This window comes from Vigna unguiculata, chromosome 4, assembly GCF_037176805.1.
Source record: "Vigna unguiculata cultivar grain cowpea cultivar isolate G323 ecotype 2 chromosome 4, ASM3717680v1, whole genome shotgun sequence".
Lineage (NCBI taxonomy): Eukaryota > Viridiplantae > Streptophyta > Magnoliopsida > Fabales > Fabaceae > Vigna > Vigna unguiculata.
The window spans coordinates 24532057-24554264 of NC_140795.1; the positions used below are offsets into that span (position 1 = coordinate 24532057).

The 22208-nt window shown below is 39.2% G+C and overlaps 1 non-coding gene and 1 pseudogene across 1 annotated transcript; one reads left to right on the top strand and one right to left on the bottom strand.

The window, feature by feature from the left end:
- Positions 1-4336: 4336 nt before the first annotated feature.
- Positions 4337-11408, top strand: LOC146886963 (uncharacterized; annotated as a pseudogene).
- LOC114172274 (small nucleolar RNA R71) lies at positions 5371-5479 on the bottom strand. Its single transcript, XR_003601974.1, has one exon. It is a non-coding gene; the product is annotated as a small nucleolar RNA R71 (small nucleolar RNA).
- Positions 11409-22208: the final 10800 nt, after the last annotated feature.

The following is a 22208-nucleotide window of genomic DNA, read 5'->3' on the forward strand; positions in this document are numbered from 1 at the left end:
CTTTTGAGATGGGCATGGCTTCATTTTAAAATGCTCAATCTTGATGAATGTTCCCTTTATTTAAGGCATGAGGGACATGAAATGAAGTTGAAATTTATGACACCAAGACAAGCCAGTAATGATCAACATAGGCTGAAGGAGAAAATAGAAAAACACGAAATATAAACTGCAGAAGGAAGGGAAGTTGAAGAAAAAGAAAAGGAAGAAATGATAAAGATGATGGAAAAGGAATTAGAGAAACAAGGTGTTTAATCGAAGGCCACCCATGTTTAGTTGCATTTGTTTACGATAGCGACAACAATGTTGTAAGCCAAAGATTGGTGGAGAAACTCTGGTTACCACCAAGCTTTCATCTGATTCAACCAAGGATCAAATTCAGTAGAGGACAACGTGCGAAAGAAGTATTGTGTGATAATGCTCCCACGAACTCTTGTCATCTTCTTTTGAGATGGGCATGGCTTCTTTTTAAAACGCTCAATATTGATGAACGTTCCCTTTGAGGCATGAGCGACATGAAATGAAGTTCAAATTTATCACACAAGGACAAGCCAGTAAGGATCAACATAGGCTGAAGGAGAAGATACAAAAGAAGAAATATAAACGGCAGAAGGAAGAGAAATTGAAGGAAAAGAAAAGGAAGAAAAGATAAAGTTGATGGAAAAGGAAGTCGAGAAACAAGGTTTAGTCGTAGGCCACCCCTATTTATTTGCATTCGATTACAAAAGCGACAACAATGTTTTAAGCCAAAGATTGGTGGAGAAACTCTAGTTAAAACCACGCTTTCATCCGAATCAAGCAAGGATCAAATTCAGTACACGACAATGTGTGAAAAAAGTATTATGTGATATTGTTCCCACGAACTCTTGTCATCTTCTTTTGAGATGGGCATGGCTTCATTTTAAAATGCTCAATCTTGATGAATGTTCCCTTTATTTGAGGTATGAGGGACATGAAATGAAGTTGAAATTTATGACACCAACACAAGCCAGTAATGATCAACATAGGCTGAAGGAGAAAATAGAAAAAGAAGAAATATAAACTGCAGAAGGAAGGGAAATTGAAGAAAAAGAAAAGGAAGAAAAGATAAAGATGATGGAAAAGGAGGTAGAGAAACAAGGTGTTTAATCGAAGGCCACCCATGTTTAGTTGCATTCGTTTACAAAAGCGACAACAATGTTGTAAGCCAAAGATTGGTGGAGAAACTCTAGTTACCACCAAGCTTTCATCTGAATCAAGCAAGGATCAAATTCTGTACAGGACAATGTGTGAAAGAAGTAATATGTGATATTGTTCCCACGAACTCTTGTCATCTTCTTTTGAGATGGGCATGACTTCATTTTAAAATGCTCAATCTTGATGAACGTTCCCTTTATTTGAGGCATGAGGGACATGAAATGAAGTTGAAATTTATGACACCAAGACAAGCCAGTCATGGTCAACATAGGCTGAAGGAGAAAAAAGAAAAAGACGAAATATAAACTGCAGAAGCAAGGGAAATTGAAGAAAAAGAAAAGGAATAGATGATAAAGATGATGGAAAAGGAAGTAGAGAAAGAAGATGTTTCATCGAAGGCCACCCATGTTTAGTTGCATTTGTTTACGAAAGCGACAACAATGTTGTAAGCCAAAGATTGGTGGAGAAACTCTGGTTACCACCAAGCTTTCATATGAATCAACCAAGGATCGAATTCAGTACAGGACAATGTGTGAAAGAAGTATTGTGTGATATTGCTCCCACGAACTCTTGTCATCTTCTTTTGAGATGGGCATGGCTTCGTTTTAAAACGCTCAATCCTGATGAACGTTCCCTTTATTTGAGTCATGAGGGACATGAAATGAAGTTGAAATTTATGACACCAAGACAAGCCAGTAATGATCAACAAAGGCTGAAGGAGAAAATAGAAAAAGAAGAAATATAAACTGCAGAAAGAAGGGAAATTGAAGAAAAAGAAAAGGAAGAAAAGATAAAGATGATGGAAAAGGAAGTAGAGAAACAAGGCGTTTAATCGAAGGCCACCCATGTTTAGTTGCATTCGTTTACGAAAGCGACAACAATGTTTTAAGCCAAAGATTGGTGGAGAAACTCTAGTACCACCAAGCTTTCATCTAAATCAACCTAGGATCAAATTCAGTACAGGCCAATGTGTGAAAGAAGTATTGTGTGATATTGCTCCCACGAACTCTTGTCATCTTCTTTTGAGATGGGCATGGCTTCGTTTTAAAACGCTCAATCATGATGAACGTTCCCTTTATTTGAGTCATGAGGGACATGAAATGAAGTTGAAATTTATGACACCAAGACAAGCCAATAATGATCAACATAGGCTGAAGGAGAAAATAGAAAAAGAAGAAATATAAACTGCAGAAAGAAGGGAAATTGAAGAAAAAGAAAAGGAAGAAAAGATAAAGATGATGGAAAAGGAAGTAGAGAAACAAGGTGTTTAATCGAAGGCCACCCCTGTTTAGTTGCATTCGTTTACGAAAGCGACAACAATGGTTTAAGCCAAAGATTGGTGGAGAAACTCTAGTACCACCACGCTTTCATCCGAATCAAGCAAGGATTAAATTCAGTACAGGACAATGTGTGAAAGAAGTATTATGTGATATTGCTCCCACAAACTCTTTGATGAGTCATTATTTTCTTCTATTCCACTAGCCTTTGTGCACCCATTAGACAGTTGATTAGTGCTTAATTGTTCATCATTAGAGTGTTTTTCATCTGTTGGGCTTTATTGGGCCACTGTTCCGAATTTGGACTAATTTCACATTATTTGGCCTAATTTTTGTTTTTAATTATTTTTAGGTATTTGGGTGAAGCAAATTTTGGAGCTTGGACATTAATATTTAGTTGAAGAGAATTTCCACATCATTGCCACATCATTTCCATGTCATTTACACGTCAGCAAAGTCAATGGGTCAACATTTGAGGCCCAGAGTGGCATTTTAGTAAATCTGAGTGGCAGAGTGGCAGTTTTGTAATTATGAGTGGCAAGGGTGATATGACCACGAATTAGGTCTGCATGAAACGAGGCCAGCCTCTCCTTCTTCTTCTCCACTCTCAAAAACCTCCATTTTTGTTGTTTTAAAGTTTTGGAAGGTGACCCATGGTGGCACAGACGAATTTTTCACGTTTTCCATTGGTTTTTCACGATTTATGAGTCTTGGACAGCACATTGAAGTTGTATTAACGTTTTCTACCGTTTGGGTAACTTTATATTGAAGCATTTTCGTTTTTGGTGGCTGTTTTTGTTGCTCTTCTCTTATCCCTTGCCCATTTCGTTTGCTGCACCATTTTAAGCTTTCAATATCAATTTGAAGTCATTTGAACGGTTAAATTGCAATTTCTGTTTCAGATTCGAAGTGAGTGATTGTTCATTTTCCATGTCTAGCTAAGTTTTTCGTATTGGTTCCTTGAAGAAACTGATTTGAAACCATGAGGTTGATGTTTTGCAGTGCACTCCAATTCCTAATTTCTCTTCATCCTATTCAATTTCGTAGCTTTGAATGAAATGGAATTTGTGATGCTTAATCATGAGTTTATGTTTTCCACAATTTCAGAATCCTTGTCATGCTTAGTGAGTTCGGGTTTTGGCCACAGTTGCTTAATCTGTGTGTGAGTGTGTGAAATTGAAAGAAGGATGTGTGTTATGCTTAATGGTTGAAGCTGTGTTAATTTTCGCATAGTTGATTAATTCGGATTTCATGAGAGTAAATTGGGTAAGAGACTTGATTTAGTAACCTGTGATTGGTTGATTTTTAGTGGAATCAAAGGACCAGTACGTTTTGAATTGTGTGTTTAATTCAGTTTTGATTACAATTTAGCAAACTTGTGTGAATCTGCCAACCCCCCCCCCCCCTGTGTTTTATTGTTGTGTTCATCTGGAAAAGTCGCTTTGAATGAAAATATTGGTCGTTGGGAGACGACTTGGTTCACTTTCATGTACTGCATTTAATATGTTTTAATTTGGTGGGGTACGGCCTCTATCAAATTTGGTGCCGTTGCCGGGGACCAATCGTTTCGTTCAAAGTAAAATTTCCAGTGTGTTTGTGTTTTGTGTTTTGGTGTGTGTGTGTAGTTCAAGTGTGGTTGAGTTGGTATATGTTCATTGTGATGTTAATGTTGTGTTAAGTTCAGTGCCTGTTTCCATTCCTGTGTGTTTCTGTGTAGTGTAGTGAATAGTGTCGCGGCGCGCATGAATAGTGTCAATTGTAGTAGTGAATAGTGTTTGAATAGTGTCCGAATCTGGCATTTAACTTCTGGATTTTTGTTTTGGTAGCTACGGAGCTTGTTTTGACTTGAAATTTTTTCCCCCACTTCTAAGACGTTGAACTTGATAGGAAAAATAGCTAGAGCAGTTGGTATGGTCTGAGTTAAGAGATTCAAAAAATTTTTGGACTGATTTTTAGTGAAACTTCAGAGGACCATAACTTTTGCTCTGGTTATCAGAATCACTATTATTTTATATGGATTTGGGATAGAATTTGATTTCCCACCTTCTTGTAACCCGCTCCGCCGGTTTGCAAACTCAGAATCTCCAGAAAATGCCATTTTCTACATTTCAGCAGTGTTTTTTGTGATTTTTCTTCATTTTTCTTACTTTTGAAAAATTGTCAAAAATACTTGTGCTTTGAGTTTTGATCTGATTTTTTTTGTGCTTCTGTTTGACAACTCAAAGGAATATCCTACCAATTTTCAAGTCATTTGAAGGTCATTTGAGTATACTTGTAGTTATACCCTTTGTTATGCCAATATCACTACAATTAGTGCTTTTTGGTGCATGACTAGGGGAAACCCAAGTGAATTACAACCATTTGACCCTGAGATTGATAGGACATTCCACAGAGGAAGTAGGCATCCTAGGAATCCATCTTTGCATGCTGAATATTCAGTGACATTTCCTGATTCTTCTGATTCTCATCACATTCCTGACACTCCTCATTCTTTGCATTCTGAGCATACTGTATATTCTGAGCATTTTCATACTGATAACATGGCTCAACCTCCTCCACCTCATGAGAGAACCATGAGTGAGCTCACTGCACCAGAGTTCACTTATGATAGTTTATGCATACAATACCCTAAGGAGGAGGTTCCATATGTGCTGAAAACTTGTTTGATACACTTGTTGCCAAAGTTTCATGGTCTTGCAGGTGAGGACCCGTGCAAACACTTGAAGCAGTTTCATGTCGTCTGTTCCACCATGAAGCCTGCAGATGTACAAGAGGACCATGTATACTTGAAGGCTTTCCCTCATTCTTTGGAGGGTAATGCCAAAGACTGGCTGTACTACCTAGCACCCAGGTCCATCACAAGCTGGGATGACCTGAAGAGATTGTTCCTTGCCAAGTTCTTTCCTGCTTCAAGGACAACAGCCATACGGAAGGAGATTTCTGGCATCAAGCAGTAATCTGGGGAGACCCTTTATGAGTACTGGGAGAGGTTCAAGAATCTCTGTTCAAGCTGTCCACACCATCAGATTTCTGAACATCTCCTCCTGCAGTATTTTTATGAAGGCTTGCACCACATGGATCGAAATATGATTGATGCTGCAAGTGGTGGTGCCCTTGGTAACATAACCCCAGCTGTAGCCAGACAATTAATAGAGAACATGGCTTCAAATTCTCAACAATTTGGCACAAGGAGTGATGCCATAGTTGTTAGAGGTGTTCATGATGTAGGAGCAGCCGAGTACACGAAGAAGTTGGAGAGTAAGATTGATGCTCTTACCACACTGGTCAACCAACTTGCTTCCAATCAGAGAGCTCCAGCTGCAAGAGTTTGTGGCCTTTGTACATCTGTTGATCACTTTACAGACTCTTGCCCAGCATTGCAACAACAGGCTTCTTCTTCTACACCAGTGGATACCCCTCAGGCCTATGCAGCAAATATTTTCAACAACAATAGGCCCCAACAGCAACAACAAAACCACCATGATTTGTCAACCAACAGATATAATCCAGGATGGAGGAATCACCCTAATTTGAGATGGGGAAACCAGGGTAACCAGCAGCCCCAACAATTTCAAAATGTGCAACCACCTCCATAACAAAGAGTTGCACCTGCACCACAAGCTGCTCCTGTTCCACCTGTACCCACACCAGCTCCTGCTGCAGCACCTGCACCTTCTTCTTCTACTTCATTGGAGGAGTTAGTCAGGATGATGACCCTTCAAAATATGCAATTTTAGCAGGAGACTAGGGCCTCAATCCAGAGTTTGACAAATCAAATGGGGCAGATGGCCACTCAACTAAACCAGGCACAGGCTCAGAATTCTGACAAGCTTCCATCACAGACGGTGGAAAATCCTAGGAATGTGAGTGCCATTACTTTGATATCTGGGAAGAATATTGAAGTTCCCACTTCCGAGCCTACACCTCTAAAGGAAGCCGACCCTGCCACACTTCAGAGAAAGCGTGATGCTCATGCAGCTGGTCCTTCCATATCTGGTGCGACTTCTACACCTTCCACCTCTACTGCTGCACCTTCCATACCTCTTCCTTTCCCTCCAAGAGCCATTCCAAGCAAAAAGATGGAAGAGGTTGACAGTGAGATCTTGGAAACTTTTAGGAAGGTTGAGGTGAACATACCTCTGTTGGATGCCATTAAACAGATTCCTAGATATGCAAAGTTCTTGAAGGAGCTATGCACGCACAAGAGGAGGCTAAAGGGAAACGAAAAGATCAGCATGGGCAGAAACGTGTCAGCATTGATAGGTAAATCTGTTCCTCAGATTCCTGAGAAGTGCAAGGACCTAGGTACATTTTGTGTACCTTGCATCATAGGTAACAATAAATTTGAAAATGCAATGCTTGATCTTGGTGCCTCAATAAATGTTATGCCTCTATCTATTTTTAAATCTCTTTCTCTTGGACCCCTGCAACCTACGGGTGTGGTGATTCAGTTGGCAAATAGAAGCGTTGCCCACCCAGCAGGTTTGGTTGATGATGTTTTAGTTCGTGTTGGTGAATTGATTTTCCCTGCTGATTTTTACATTCTTGATATGGAAGAGGGATTTTCACATGGTTCTGCACCAATCATTTTAGGCAGACCATTTTTGAAAACTGCACGAACCAAAATTGATGTCCATGCAGGTACTTTGTCTATGGAGTTTGATGATATTGTTGTGCGATTCAACATTCTGGATGCCATGAAACATCCTTCTGAGGATCATTCTGTTTTTCACGTGGATATTATTGATGATGCTGTTGATGGATTGATTTCTGATTTCCACTCTTTGCATACATTAAAACATTCATCCGTGTCTGAGTTATCTGAATTTGCATGCATTGATGTTCTTGATTCTGATTCTGATTCTGATGATGCTCAATATGATGAGGATAATGTTGAATGTACAGAGTTTGACTCTCTGGATGTTGTACCTATTCACTTTGATGTTATACAATCAGGTTGCACTAACCATGTTGCATGAAGTACATATACATCTGATTGTTATGCTCAAGTACAAGCTGTGGAACCCATTTCTCCTTCCCTTCTAGTTCCTGATATTTAGCCAGCATCCAGTACTCTAGAGTTAAAACCACTGCCAGACAACCTCAGGTATGTCTACTTAGAGGAGGAGGACAAACTGCCTGTCATCATTTCCACCTCCCTCACTGCTGAACAAGAGCAGAGGTTGTTGCAAGTTCTTCAGAAGCATAAGAAGGCAATTGGATGGACATTGGCTGACATCCCTGGTATTAGCCCATCAACATGCATGCACAAGATATTGTTGGAAGATGGAGCAAAGCCAGTGAGACAGCCACAAAGGCGACTCAACCCTGTCATCTCGGATGTTGTAAAGAAGGAGGTGACCAAGCTTCTACAAGCTGGGATCATCTACCCCATTTCTGACAGTCAGTGGGTTAGCCCCATCCATGTTGTTCCAAAGAAGACTGGCCTCACTATAGTCAAGAATGAAAAAGAGGAGCTAATTCCAACAAGAGTGCAAAATAATTGGAGGGTTTGCATTGACTACAGAAGGCTAAATCAAGAAACCAGAAAAGACCACTTCCCCCTGCCTTTTATCGATCAGATGCTTGAGCGCTTGGCAGGTAAGTCCCACTATTGCTTTCTTGATGGGTTTTCTGGTTATTTTCAAATTCACATTGCACCTGAGGACCAAGAGAAAACCACATTCACCTGCCCCTTTGGCACTTTTGCCTATAGGAGGATGTCGTTTGGCCTATGCAATGCCCCTGGCACATTCCAGCGGTGCATGCTAAGCATTTTTAGTGATTTTCTAGAAAAATGCATAGAGGTGTTTATGGACGACTTTACTGTATATGGGTCCTCATTTGATTCATGTTTGGATAGTTTGGACAGAGTTTTAAACAGGTGCATCCAATCTAACCTTGTTCTCAATTTTGAGAAATGTCATTTCATGGTAGAACAAGGCATAGTATTGGGGCACATAATTTCAAAAAAGGGCATTGAAGTTGAACCTGCCAAGATCTCAATTATTTCACAATTGCCTTACCCCTCTTCTGTACGAGAGGTTCGTTCTTTTCTTGGCCATGCAGGGTTTTACAGGTGCTTCATTCAAGACTTCAGTAAGAAGGCCCTCCCACTGTCCAACCTATTGCAAAAGGATGTTGACTTCATCTTTGATGAAGGATGCAAAGAGGCTTTTGATTGCCTCAAGAAGGCCCTGACCACAACTCCAATCATTCAGGCGCCTGATTGGACAGCCCCATTTGAGCTTATGTGTGATGCATCCAACTATGCATTAGGGGCTGTTCTAGCTCAAAGGATTGATAAGCAGCCGAGGGTAATCTACTATGCCTCCAGGACATAGATGTTGCCCAATCAAATTACACCACAATAGAAAAAGAGCTCCTTGCGGTAGTTTTTGCACTTGAAAAGTTTCGATCTTATCTGCTTTGATGAAGGATTATCTTGTTTCCTTTTAGAGTTATGAATATGGTGAAGTTATTTAAGAAAGCTTTTTGAAAATTCCCACTGGACATTAAGATAGCAAGCTATCTAGATGTGAAGGTTCATTTCTCAAGCTCATGAAAGGAAGAAGAGAGTTGGATTCAAGCTTAAACTCACACAACATTAACAACACTTAAAGAACCAAAATGAAAGAAGAAACATTAAAAATGGAAAGCATAGAAGATGAAGCATGGAAGAAGCACGCCACTCATAGGGGGGGATCTAAGCCAACCAAGCCCTAGAGATGAGTGATGGTGCCGCCACTTGCAAGCAAGATAAGGCAAAGGTGAGTTCACTTCTAGGAAGGAGAGCTCACGAAAATTTAAAGGTTGAAACACAATAGTTTAGAAACAAAATGATCAACCCTTTTACAAGACAAGGAGCACCCTTTAAATAGGAGTTCATAGGGGTCCTTTAGCAAATACAAAAACATGAAAAAGGATTAACTAGCAAACCCTAAACCTAATGTGAGAGTGAGTCTTGGCCAAGTGAAGGAAGATGATTGGTGGAGGCATTCCCATGAGGATTCTAGGCCAAAAGAGGAAGGAGACCAAGTGACCTTCTAAGGCATAAACCACAAAGGCAAAAGGAGACAAGGTACATGTCTACTTTTGCTTTTGCTTTATGCTTTTTGCTTTCCTCTCTCTTCCACTTCATCCAAGTGCTCCAATCACCAAGTGCCACCTAGCCATGCTCTACTTTCTCTTAATTACCTACAAAACAAGACAAACAAGGATTAACATGTTTGTTTAAGTTAATCTAATCTTGGTCAAAGGTCAAATTTGGATCAAAGTCAACAAGTCAACCAAAATAAATCAACTAGAAACCAACTTAGGGAATTCAAACTAAAGTAATGCAAAACAAAGATAAAGGTGATGGAATAGAAGACTCCCCTCTAGACATGCTTCTAGTGATCCTTCTTGATGGAGCTTCTAAGGAGGTGGTCATGCCTTCATCATGCTTGGTTCTCCTGTTGTTGTGTTTACTGACCATGCAGCTCTTAAGTACCTGTTGAAGAAGGCAGAATCAAAACCTCGGCTGATAAGATGGATGCTCTGGCTCCAAGAATTTGATTTGGAGATCCGTGATAGGAGCGGAGCACAAAACCTGGTTGCAGACCACCTAAGCAGGATTGAGAGGTCTACTGATGACGCTTCATCGATCCGGGATGACTTTCCCGATGAAATTTGTTGACACTCTCTACTTCTTCCTCACCTTGGTTTGCTAACATTGTTAATTATCTTGCTGCTTCTGTTTTTCCTCCCCTAGCATCCAGAGCTCAATGTGATAAACTCAAGAGCGATGCTAGGTATTACATTTGGGATGACCCCTATCTGTGGAAAATATGCAGTGATCAGGTTACCAGGAGATGCATTCCGGACCATGAGATTGACTCAGTCCTCAAATTTTGTCATTCATCTGCACCTGGTGGTCACCTTGGCACACAAAGGACAGCTCGTAAGGTGCTAGATTGCGGATTTTATTGGCCCACCATCTTCAAAGATGCGTGGAGGATTTGTAGCACATGTGAGGAATGCCAACGAGCAGGAGGAGCCATTTCTTGGAGACAACAGATGCCTCAACAACCCATGCTATTTTGTGAGGTGTTTGATGTCTGGGGTATAGATTTCATGGGCCCTTTCCCTGTCTCTTTTGGTTTCATTTACATCTTACTTGCTGTTGATTATGTTTCAAAATGGGTGGAAGCCAAAGCCACTAGAACTAATGATGCTCGAGTTGTTGTGGACTTTGTTAGGTCTCACATATTTTGCAGGTTTGGAGTTCCTCGAGCTATTGTTAGTGACCAGGGCACCCATTTTTGCAATAGATCCTTGGGGGTTTTGCTTCAAAAGTATGGGGTTGTGCACAAACTTTCTACACCATATCACCCCCAAACTAATGGGCAAGCTGAGATCTCAAACAGAGAAATCAAGAGGATCTTGGAGAAGATTGTGCAGCCCAACAGGAAGGATTGGAGCAATAGACTTGAGGACGCTCTATGGGCTCACAGGACTGCTTACAAGGCACCTATAGGGATGTCTCCTTATCGGGTTGTCTTTGGTAAGCCATGCCACCTTCCAGTGGAGATAGAGCATCGAGCCTACTGGGCTGTCAAGTCATGCAACTTCTCTCTTGATCAAGCTGGGGAGGAAAGGAAGCTGCAGTTGAACGAGTTGGATGAGATCCGTTTGGAGGCATATCAGAACTCTATGTTCTACAAGGAGAAGACCAAGAGATTCCATGATAGCTCCATTGCTAGAAAGGAGTTTGTTGTTGGTCAGCAAGTTTTACTGTATAACTCCAGACTTGGACTCATGGGGGGTAAGTTGAGATCAAAGTGGATTGGTCCTTTTGTTGTCACTAATGTTTATCCTTATGGTGCAGTTGAAATCAAAAGCCAGTCCACAGATAAGAGCTTCAAAGTGAATGGTCAACATAGGCTGAAGGAGAAAATAGAAAAAGAAGAAATATAAACTGCAAAAGGAAGGGAAATTGAAGAAAAAGAAAAGGAAGAAAAGATAAAGATGATGGAAAAGGAAGTAGAGAAACAAGGTGTTTAATCGAAGGCCACCCATGTTTAGTTGCATTTGTTTACGAAAGCGACAACAATGTTGTAAGCCCAAGATTGGTGGAGAAACTCTAGTTACCACAAGGCTTTCATCTGAATCAACCAAGGATCAAATTCAGTACAGGACAATGTCTTAAAGAAGTATTGTGTGATATTGCTCCCACGAACTCTTGTCATCTTCTTTTGAGATGCGCATGGCTTCATTTTAAAACGCTCAATATTGATGAACGTTCCCTTTGAGGCCTGAGCGACATGAAATGAAGTTAAAATTTACGACACCAACACAAGCCAGTAAGGATCAACATAGGCTGAAGGAGAAAATACAAAAGAAGAAATATAAACTGTAGAAGGGAGGGAAATTGAAGAAAAAGAAAAGGAAGAAAAGATAAAGATGATGGAAAAGGAAGTAGAGAAACATGGTGTTTAATCGAAGGCCACCCCTGTTTAGTTGCATTCGTTTACAAAAGCGACAACAATGTTGTAAGCCAAAGATTGGTGGAGAAACTCTAGTTACCACCAAGCTTTCATCTGAATCAACCAAGGATCAAATTCAGTACAGGACAATGTGTGAAAGAAGTATTGTGTGATATTGCTCCCACGAACTCTTGTCATCTTCTTTTGAGATGGGCATGGCTTCATTTTAAAATGCTCAATCTTGATAAACGTTCCCTTTGTGGCATGAGCAACATGAAATGAAGTTCAAATTTATGATACAAGGACAAGCCAGTAAGGATCAACATAGGCTGAAGGAAGGAATACAAAAGAAGAAATATAAACTGTAGAAGGAAGAGAAATTGAAGAAAAAGAAAAGGAAGAAAAGATAAATTTGATGGAAAAGGAAGTAGAGAAACAAAGTTTAATCGAAGGCTACCCATGTTTGGTTGCATTTGTTTACGAAAGCGACAACAATGTTGTAAGCCCAAAATTGGTGGAGAAATTCTAGTTACCACCAAGCTTTCATCTGAATCAATCAAGGATCAATTTCAGTACAGAACAATGTGTGAAAGAAGTATTGTGTGATATTGCTCCCACGAACTCTTGTCATCTTCTTTTGAGATGGGCATGGCTTCATTTTAAAACGCTCAATCTTGATGAACGTTCCCTTTATTTGAGGTGTGAGGGACATGAAATGAAGTTGAAATTTATGACACCAAGACAAGCCAGTAATGATCAACATAGGCTGAAGGAGAAAATAGAAAAAGAAGAAATATAAACTGCAGAAGGAAGGGAAATTGAAGAAAAAGAAAAGGAAGAAAAGATAAAGATGATGGAAAAGGAAGTAGAGAAACAAGGTGTTTAATCGAAGGCGACCCATCTTTAGTTGCATTCGTTTACAAAAGCGACAACAATGTTGTAAGCCAAAGATTGGTGGAGAAACTCTAGTTACCACTAAGCTTTCATCTAAATCAAGCAAGGATCAAATTCAGTACAGGACAATGTGTGAAAGAAGTATTATGTGATATTGTTCCCACGACCTCTTGTCATCTTCTTTTGAGATGGGCATGACTTCATTTTAAAACGCTCAATCTTGATGAACGTTCCCTTTATTTGAGGCATGAGGGACATGAAATGAAGTTGAAATTTATGACACCAAGACAAGCCAGTAATGATCAACATAGGCTGAAAGAGAAAATAGAAAAAGACGAAATATAAACTGCAGAAGGAAGGGAAATTGAAGAAAAAGAAAAGGAAGAAATGATAAAGATGATGGAAAAGCAAGTAGAGAAAGATGATGTTTAATCGAAGGCCACCCATGTTTAGTTGCATTTGGTTACGAAAGCGACAACAAAGTTGTAAGCCAAAGATTGGTGGACAAACTCTAGTTACCACCAAGCTTTCATCTGAATCAACCAAGGATCAAATTCAGTACAGGACAATGTGTTAAAGAAGTATTGTGTGATATTGCTCCCACGAACTCTTGTCATCTTCTTTTGAGATGCGCATGGCTTCATTTTAAAACGCTCAATATTGATGAACGTTCCCTTTGAGGCCTGAGCGACATGAAATGAAGTTGAAATTTACGACACCAACACAAGCCAGTAAGGATCAACATAGGCTGAAGGAGAAAATACAAAAGAAGAAATATAAACTGCAGAAGGGAGGGAAATTGAAGAAAAAGAAAAGGAAGAAAAGATAAAGATGATGGAAAAGGAAGTAGAGAAACATGGTGTTTAATCGAAGGCCACCCCTGTTTAGTTGCATTCGTTTACAAAAGCGACAACAATGTTGTAAGCCAAAGATTGGTGGAGAAACTCTAGTTACCACCAAACTTTCATCTGAATCAACCAAGGATCAAATTCAGTACAGGACAATGTGTGAAAGAAGTATTGTGTGATATTGCTCCCACGAACTCTTGTCATCTTCTTTTGAGATGGGCATGGCTTCATTTTAAAATGCTCAATCTTGATAAACGTTCCCTTTGTGGCATGAGCGACATGAAATGAAGTTCAAATTTATGATACAAGGACAAGCCAGTAAGGATCAACATAGGCTGAAGGAAGGAATACAAAAGAAGAAATATAAACTGCAGAAGGAAGAGAAATTGAAGAAAAAGAAAAGGAAGAAAAGATAAAGTTGATGGAAAAGGAAGTAGAGAAACAAGGTTGAATCGAAGGCTACCCATGTTTGGTTCCATTTGTTTACGAAAGCGACAACAATGTTGTAAGCCCAAAATTGGTGGAGAAACTCTAGTTACCACCAAGCTTTCATCTGAATCAATCAAGGATCAATTTCAGTACAGAACAATGTGTGAAAGAAGTATTGTGTGATATTCCTCCCACGAACTCTTGTCATCTTCTTTTGAGATGGGCATGGCTTCATTTTAAAACGCTCAATCTTGATGAACGTTCCCTTTATTTGAGGTATGAGGGACATGAAATGAAGTTGAAATTTATGACACCAAGACAAGCCAGTAATGATCAACATAGGCTGAAGGAGAAAATAGAAAAAGAAGAAATATAAACTGCAGAAGGAAGGGAAATTGAAGAAAAAGAAAAGGAAGAAAAGATAAAGATGATGGAAAAAGAAGTAGAGAAACAAGGCGTTTAATCGAAGGGCACCCATGTTTAGTTGCATTCGTTTACGAAAGCGACAACAATATTTTAAGCCAAAGAGTGGTGGAGAAACTCTAGTACCACCAAGCTTTCATCTGAATCAACCAGGGATCAAATTCAGTATAGGACAATGTGTGAAAGAAGTATTCTGTGATATTGCTCCCACGAACTCTTGTCATCTTCTTTTGAGATGGGCATGGCTTCATTTTAAAACGCTCAATGTTGATGAACGTTCCCTTTATTTGAGGCATGAGGGACATGAAATGAAGTTGAAATTTATGACACCAAGATAAGCCAGTAATGATCAACATAGGCTGAAGGAGAAAATAGAAAAAGACGAAATATAAACTGCGGAAGGAAGGGAAATTGAAGAAAAAGAAAAGGAAGAAATGATAAAGATGATGGAAAAGGAAGTAGAGAAAGAAGATGTTTAATCGAAGGCCACCCATGTTTAGTTGCATTTGTTTACGAAAGCGACAACAAAGTTGTAAGCCAAAGATTGGTGGACAAACTCTAGTTACCACCAAGCTTTCATCTAATCAACCAAGGATCAAATTCAGTACAGGACAATGTGTGAAAGAAGTATTGTGTGATATTGCTCCCACGAACTCTTGGCATCTTCTTTTGAGATGGGCATGGCTTCATTTTAAAATGCTCAATCTTGATAAACGTTCCCTTTGTGGCATTTGCGACATGAAATGAAGTTCAAATTTATGATACAAGGACAAGCCAGTAAGGATCAACATAGGCTGAAGGAAGGAATACAAAAGAAGAAATATAAACTGCAGAAGGAAGAGAAATTGAAGAAAAAGAAAAGGAAGAAAAGATAAAGTTGATTGAAAAGGAAGTAGAAAAACAAGGTTTAATCGAAGGCTACCCATGTTTGGTTGCATTTGTTTACGAAAGCGACAACAATGTTGTAAGCCCAAAATTGGTGGAGAAACTCTAGTTACCACCAAGCTTTCATCTGAATCAATCAAGGATCAATTTCAGTATAGAACAATGTGTGAAAGAAGTATTGTGTGATATTCCTCCCACGAACTCTTGTCATCTTCTTTTGAGATGGGCATGGCTTCATTCTAAAACGCTCAATCTTGATGAACGTTCCCTTTATTTGAGGTATGAGGGACATGAAATGAAGTTGAAATTTATGACACCAAGACAAGCCAGTAATGATCAACATAGGCTGAAGGAGAAAATAGAAAAAGAAGAAATATAAACTGCAGAAGGAAGGTAAATTGAAGAAAAAGAAAAGGAAGAAAAGATAAAGATGATGGAAAAGGAAGTAGAGAAACAAGGTGTTTAATCGAAGGCCACCCATGTTTAGTTGCATTCGTTTACAAAAGCGACAACAATGTTGTAAGCCAAAGATTGGTGGAGAAACTCTAGTTACCACCAAGCTTTCATCTGAATCAAGCAAGGATCAAATTTAGTATAGGACAATGTGTGAAAGAAGTATTATGTGATATTGTTCCCACGAACTCTTGTCATCTTCTTTTGAGATGGGCATGACTTCATTTTAAAACGCTCAATCTTGATGAACGTTCCCTTTATTTGAGGCATGAGGGACATGAAATGAAGTTGAAATTTATGACACCAAGACAAGCCAGTAATGATCAACGTAGGCTGAAGGAGAAAATAGAAAAAGAAGAAATATAAACTGCAGAAGGAAGGGAAATTGAAGAAAAAGAAAAGGAAGAAATGATAAAGACGATGGAAAAGGAAGTAGAGAAAGAAGATGTTTAATCGAAGGCCACCCATGTTTAGTTGCATTTGTTTACGAAAGCGACAACAAAGTTGTAAGCCAAAGATTGGTGGACAAACTCTAGTTACCACCAAGTTTTCATCTGAATCAACCAAGGATCAAATTCAGTACAGGACAATGTGTGAAAGAAGTATTGTGTGATATTGCACCCACGAACTCTTTTCATCTTCTTTTGAGATGGGCATGGCTTCATTTTAAAACGCTCAATATTGATGAACGTTCCCTTTGAGGCCTGAGCGACATGAAATGAAGTTCAAATTTATGACACAAGGACAAGCCAGTAAGGATCAACATAGGCTGAAGGAGTAAATACAAAAGAAGAAATATAAACTGCAGTAGGGAGGGAAATTGAAGAAAAAGAAAAAGAAGAAAAGATAAAGATGATGGAAAAGGAAGTAGAGAAACATGGTGTTTAATCGAAGGCCACCCCTGTTTAGTTGCATTCGTTTACAAAAGCAACAACAATGTTGTAAGCCAAAGATTGGTGGAGAAACTCTAGTTACCACCAAGCTTTCATCTGAATCAACCAAGGATCAAATTCAGTACAGGACAATGTGTGAAAGAAGTATTGTGTGATATTGCTCCCACGAACTCTTGTCATCTTCTTTTGAGATGGGCATGGCTTCATTTTAAAACGCTCAATCTTGATGAACGTTCCCTTTATTTGAGGCATGAGGGACATGAAATGAAGTTGAAATTTATGAGACCAAGACAAGCCAGTAATGATCAACATAGGCTGAAGGAGAAAATAGAAAAAGAAGAAATATAAACTGCAGAAGAAAGGGAAATTGAAGAAAAAGAAAAGGAAGAAAAGATAAAGATGATGGAAAAGGAAGTAGAGAAACAAGGTGTTTAATCGAAGGCGACCCATGTTTAGTTGCATTCGTTTACAAAAGCGACAACAATGTTGTAAGCCAAAGATTGGTGGAGAAACTCTAGTTACCACCAAGCTTTCATCTGAATCAAGCAAGGATCAAATTCAGTACAGGACAATGTGTGAAAGAAGTATTATGTGATATTGTTCCCACGAACTCTTGTCATCTTCTTTTGAGATGGGCATGACTTCATTTTAAAACGCTCAATCTTGATGAACGTTCCCTTTATTTGAGGCATGAGGGACATGAAATGAAGTTGAAATTTATGACACCAAGACAAGCCAGTGATGATCAACATAGGCTAAAGGAGAAAATAGAAAAAGAAGAAATATAAACTGCAGAAGGAAGGGAAATTGAAGAAAAAGAAAAGGAAGAAATGATTAAGATGATGGAAAAGGAAGTAGAGAAAGAAGATGTTTAATCGAAGGCCACCCATGTTTAGTTGCATTTGTTTACGAAAGCGACAACAAAGTTGTAAGCCAAAGATTGGTGGAGAAACTCTAGTTACCACCAAGCTTTCATCTGAATCAACCAAGGATCAAATTCAGTACAGGACAATGTGTGAAAGAAGTATTGTGTGATATTGCTCCCACGAACACTTGTCATCTTCTTTTGAGATGGGCATGGCTTCATTTTAAAACGCTCAATCTTGATGAACGTTCCCTTTATTTGAGGCATGAGGGACATGAAATGAAGTTGAAATTTATGAGACCAAGACAAGTCAGTAATGATCAACATAGGCTGAAGGAGAAAATAGAAAAAGAAGAAATATAAACTGCAAAAGGAAGCGAAATTGAAGAAAAAGAAAAGGAAGAAAAGATAAAGATGATGGAAAAGGAAGTAGAGAAACAAGGTGTTTAATCGAAGGCCACCCATGTTTAGTTGCATTTGTTTACAAAAGCGACAACAATGTTGTAAGCCCAAGATTGGTGGAGAAACTCTAGTTGCCACAAGGCTTTCATCTGAATTAACCAAGGATCAAATTCAGTACAGGACAATGTGTGAAAGAAGTATTGTGTGATATTGCTCCCACGAACTCTTGTCATCTTCTTTTGAGATGGGCATGGCTTCATTTTAAAACCCTCAATCTTGATGAACGTTCCCTTTATTTGAGGCATGAGGGACACGAAATGAAGTTGAAATTTATGACACCAAGACAAGCCAGTGATGATCAACATAGGCTGAAGGAGAAAATAGAAAAAGACGAAATATAAACTGCAGAAGGAAGGGAAATTGAAGAAAAAGAAAAGGAAGAGATGATAAAGATGATGGAAAAGGAAGAAGAGAAAGAAGATGTTTCATCGAAGGCCACCCATGTTTAGTTGCATTTGTTTACGAAAGCGACAACAATGTTGTAAGCCAAAGATTGGTGGACAAACTGTAGCTACCACCAAGCTTTCATCTGAATCAACCAAGGATCAAATTCAGTACAGGACAATGTGTGAAAGAAGTATTGTGTGATATTGCTCCCACGAACTCTTGGCATCTTCTTTTGAGATGGGCATGGCTTCATTTTAAAACGCTCAATATTGATGAACGTTCCCTTTGAGGCCTGAGCGACATGAAATGAAGTTCAAATTTATGACACAAGGACAAGCCAGTAAGGATCAACATAGGCTGAAGGAGTAAATACAAAAGAAGAAATATAAACTGCAGAAGGGAGGGAAATTGAAGAAAAAGAAAAGGAAGAAAAGATAAAGATGATGGAAAAGGAAGTAGAGAAACATGGTGTTTAATCGAAGGCCACCCCTGTTTAGTTGCATTCGTTTACAAAAGCGACAACAATGTTGTAAGCCAAAGATTGGTGGAGAAACTCTAGTTACCACCAAGCTTTCATCTGAATCAACCAAGGATCAAATTCAGTACAGGACAATGTGTGAAAGAAGTATTGTGTGATATTGCTCCCACGAACTCTTGTCATCTTCTTTTGAGATGGGCATGGCTTCATTTTAAAACGCTCAATCTTGATGAACGTTCCCTTTATTTGAGGCATGAGGGACATGAAATGAAGTTGAAATTTATGAGACCAAGACAAGCTAGTAATGATCAACATAGGCTGAAGGAGAAAATAGAAAAAGAAGAAATATAAACTGCAAAAGGAAGGGAAATTGAAGAAAAAGAAAAGGAAGAAAAGATAAAGATGATGGAAAAGGAAGTAGAGAAACAAGGTGTTTAATCGAAGGCCACCCCTGTTTAGTTGCATTCGTTTACGAAAGCGACAACAATGTTGTAAGCCAAAGATTGGTGGAGAAACTCTAGTTACCACCAAGCTTTCATCTGAATCAAGCAAGGATCAAATTCAGTACAGGACAATGTGTGAAAGAAGTATTATGTGATATTGTTCCCACGAACTCTTGTCATCTTCTTTTGTGATGGGCATGACTTCATTTTAAAATGCTCAATCTTGATGAACGTTCCCTTTATTTGAGGCATGAGGGACATGAAATGAAGTTGAAATTTATGACACCAAGACAAGCCAGTAATGATCAACATATGCTGAAGGAGAAAATAGAAAAAGACGAAATATAAACTGCAGAAGGAAGGGAAATTGAAGAAAAAGAAAAGGAAGAGAAGATAAAGATGATGGAAAAGGAAGTAGAGAAACAAGGTGTTTAATCGAAGGCCACCCATGTTTAGTTGCATTTGTTTACGAAAGCGACAACAATGTTGTAAGCCAAAGATTGGTGGACAAACTGTAGTTACCACCAAGCTTTCATCTGAATCAACCAAGGATCAAATTCAGTACAGGACAATGTGTGAAAGAAGTATTGTGTGATATTGCTCCCACGAACTCTTGTCATCTTCTTTTGAGATGGGCATGGCTTCATTTTAAAATGCTCAATATTGATGAACGTTCCCTTTGAGGCATGAGTGATGAGTTCCAATTTTTGCCGTCATTTAATATTTAAATTTGGGGATTTAATTGAATTTTCTGTGCTTAAAGATTGATTTAATTAGGATTTGTGATTATTGGATTTATTGAGTAAGTTTGGTAAAAGTGGCGTAAAAATTGATTTTAGTTGCATAAAATATTATTGGATATTTTAACGTTTGTTAATGCAGCTGGAATTTATTTTTGGTCAATTAATAGTGTGATTTTGAAATATTCAAAGTTACAAAATAAGTCCAAAATCAAGAAATTTTGAAAAAGAATAAATCAGGAGCTAAATGCACCCCCAGTTTTTATTTGCACACTCCTTGCTCAAGTGGACCACAAAAACCTGTTCTACACCCCCAGTTTTCACTAAGTTGCACCCCTCCTACCACTTAAACTCCACTAAACCAGATCATGCCATGTGGCAATCCCCACCTCTTAAAATTAGCCAACCAGAACAAGCCACGTGTCAGATTCTGCCACGTCATCATCTTCATCTCCCAAAACCCTAACCCTAATTTTCTCCTCTCCTTCCACCCACCATGGCAGCCGCCGCCGCCATCACCTTTTCCGGCCACCACAGATCACGCAGCAGCCATGGAGCGAGTTCTTCTTCCTCGTGCCTCAGCCATGGCAGCCCCTTCCACCGTCAACTCGCCGGAGTTCCGCCACAATCTCCTGCAGAACCACCGCACCTCCATTTACTCCTCCATCTCTCCCGCAGCCACCATGAACGTTCCATCAACTGCACCGTTCGTCGACCACTCCCTCGCGAGCAACTTCTGCAGCAACGGCGGCGCCACCACCATCTCCACACAGAACTGCAACAGCGCGCCATCATTCTCGCACCACCGCGCCACCGTGCCGCCTCTGTCTTTCCTACAACCTTCACGCAACTGCAGCAGCCACTGTTCGCGCACCTGCAACCACCGCGAGCACACCGCCAGCGCGACCTGCGCAGCTCCGTCAGCCACCACCAGCAGCCACACTCGTCTCTGCACTGTTGCAGATCAAACGCAGCGCCGGGAAGGAGATGAACAACCACTGAACTTCCACAGATCTAAAAATGCGAAACAACAACAGTGTTCACGCCTCCACCACCGCGTCCTCGTCGGAAAACGGCAGAAGCCGCCGTCATTGCATCTTGGCAGCCAAAGTGTGAGAGAAACCCTAATTCTGGAGAGAGAGTACTCTGCGCCACGTGTCAGCGTCTGATAGGACAGTCAAACTGGTCAACTGGTCAACTCTGGTCAACTGGTCAAAGTCAGCAGTCAATTCTGGTCAATTTTGTAAAAATGCTTAAATAAGAGGGGCAGAATTGGAAATTGGACAGGAATTAAGTTGCTAATTAATTAAATAAAAATAAAAGATTTTAGCAACTGACAGATAAAGCCCAAAGTCCAGTGGAAGCCTATATAAAGAGACTTAAGGGAGCAGAAGAGGGGACTGACAATTGACAGCTTACAGCTTAGACACTTAGAACTCTCTGGTTTTGGCAGATACCATCTCCACCACATCTCTCATTCTTTCTTTTATTTTCTTTCTTTCATATCATCATGTATTCCATCAAAGCCATGGAGGGCTAAGCTTTAAGGGTTGATTCCACTGTAATTTCTTAAATGGATTCTGAGGTTAGATAAATTTATATGTTTTGTTATTTTGATTATTGTTGTGGTTTTTGTTTATCTATGTCCTTTGCTTCTAAATTGAATAGAAAATAATGATTTTAAATCTACATGCATGCTAATCATATGAGTTAAAAGGTTTTTAAATTAAATTGAGACTTTACTTTGATTTTGTTTTGAAACTTTCATTTGATTAAATAAGTTTTTGCCAATAATTGAGACTTTAATTTGATTAGAGGTAATTACTTTAACTAAAATTAGTCAAGACTTTACTTTGATTAATTAAGTTTTCTATTTGGTAAAGAAACAAAGGAATAGACATGATTAGGCATAGTAAAATTAATTGAGACTGTACTTTGATTGAATTTACTATGGACAATCTAATAATTCTCACTTTTAATTGAGACTGTACTTTGATTAAAAGTGAGGATGCCAACAAATGAATTGAGTCTTTACATTGATTGATTTGTAAAACAACAACAATAATTAATTTAACAATAATCTCTAGATAA